The following is a 1,651-nucleotide window of genomic DNA, read 5'->3' on the forward strand; positions in this document are numbered from 1 at the left end:
TTTATGTTCACCATGCGCCTGCTTCCCAGGGCCAACTGAGGCTACAAAAAGCTTTCCGGAAGTGACGCCAACCTCAGAGAAAAGGCTCGGATTCTGAGGGTCAGCACCATTTCATGGTTCCTGAAGAGATGGTAGACTATGGAACGTAGGCGTTATGACTTTTGACCTATGTAACATGGTCCACTAACTCTCAGTATCCAATCCATCCTCGGAGGGCACCCTGGAGGTGTTGCCAACATCAGGGAAAAGAACTATGGGTTTAGCTTCAGCACTGCTCCATGGTATTTCCGGTTACCTTTGGCTGATGTCTGACTCAAGTAACAAGGCCTATATTTCCTGGACATTAAATGCACCCTCTGGGGAGTTTTCTAGAGGTGATACAATGCAGGGGCAAAGACAACAGTTCCATCCTCAGCCCTGGTATTGACGAGATGGTTGCCCATGTGGTGTATGCAATGAGGAAAGATACGTGTGACAGGATCCACCACTTCCCAGTAGCCTGGCCAACTTTGGAGGGCTTCATGGACTCAATACTACCTCTGTCCCACTCCATGGCATTGAAGAGATGCTTCCTTGTGTTGAAGTTTCCTCTGTTTGCACTAATGTGCACTTCTTATCAATACTAAGTTCAGTCTCAGATTTTCCAGAGGCAGTGCCAAGTTTGGGGATGAGACAGGGATTCTGACCTTAGGGAGGCGATGGACCAAAACAACACCTGCTTTGCTCATGAAAATGACATGTTACTGATCAGAATTCAGTCCCACCCAAGAGAACCTTCAGGAAATCCTCCCAACTTTGGCGCAGAGATGGAAGCCATCAGTCTTGCCTTATGGCATAATTTTTTTCTGTCAAAGATGAGGGCTTATGAATAGGTAGGGCCTAGGCCTCATGTGTCCTGGCAATATTTGGTTGACCTGCTCAATCTAACTTGGCAGGTTTTATTTTTCATTGCACACAGCCACTGTGTTTCTGATTTTGATTTCCCTATACCACTCTGTTAACCACATGCCATGCCCTCCCTTTCACTGCACCCACCTACCCATTCCTTCAGACCCGTACAGTGCCTGGTACACAGTAAGCACTTGATCGGTATTTATGGAATGATGGAAGCCATAATATCACCCACTTCTGCTCAGTGGGACTTCAGCCTTGGAGGGTTCCCTGGAGGAGTGACCAGTTTTGAGAATGAGTCACTGGTTCCAGCATTGGCATTGAACCCTGACCACGAAGATGAGACTCCCAGCCTGTATGTGCTTGTCGCATGATGCATGTGTTGTGCTCGACTGCCCTGATTCCACCCAGCTCAGAGCCTTGAAAGGCTTTTTGGATGTGTTCTCAGCCTTTGTCCTCGGCGTCTCTGTGTGGTACTTGGAGAGATAGTAGACCGTATAGCGTACGCTTTATCTGTGACGTATGTAACACGGTCCACTAACCCTCAGTATCAAATCCATCCCCGAGGCTCCTGGAAACAACACCGAATTTGTGAAGGCACCACTGTACCTCTGCTGGAGCTCCTCCATGACACTTGAAGAGATGGTTTTCTCTGTGGCATGTTTTTTTCTGCATGATGCGAAATGACATAATCTCGCTCTTCTTGTATCAAGTTCTGCCTTGGGAAATTTCGCCATCTCTGGGGAGGAGACCTTGATTC

General features: G+C 47.8%; 1 non-coding gene across 1 annotated transcript; it reads left to right on the forward strand.

The window, feature by feature from the left end:
* The first annotated feature begins 1,377 nt into the window (after positions 1–1,377).
* MIR411 (microRNA mir-411) lies at positions 1,378–1,434 on the forward strand. Its single transcript, NR_129380.1, has one exon. It is a non-coding gene; the product is annotated as a microRNA mir-411 (primary transcript).
* The last annotated feature ends 217 nt before the right edge of the window (positions 1,435–1,651 follow it).

The sequence above is a fragment of the Tupaia chinensis genome, unplaced genomic scaffold, assembly GCF_000334495.1.
Source record: "Tupaia chinensis unplaced genomic scaffold, TupChi_1.0 Scaffold000671_1, whole genome shotgun sequence".
Lineage (NCBI taxonomy): Eukaryota > Metazoa > Chordata > Mammalia > Scandentia > Tupaiidae > Tupaia > Tupaia belangeri.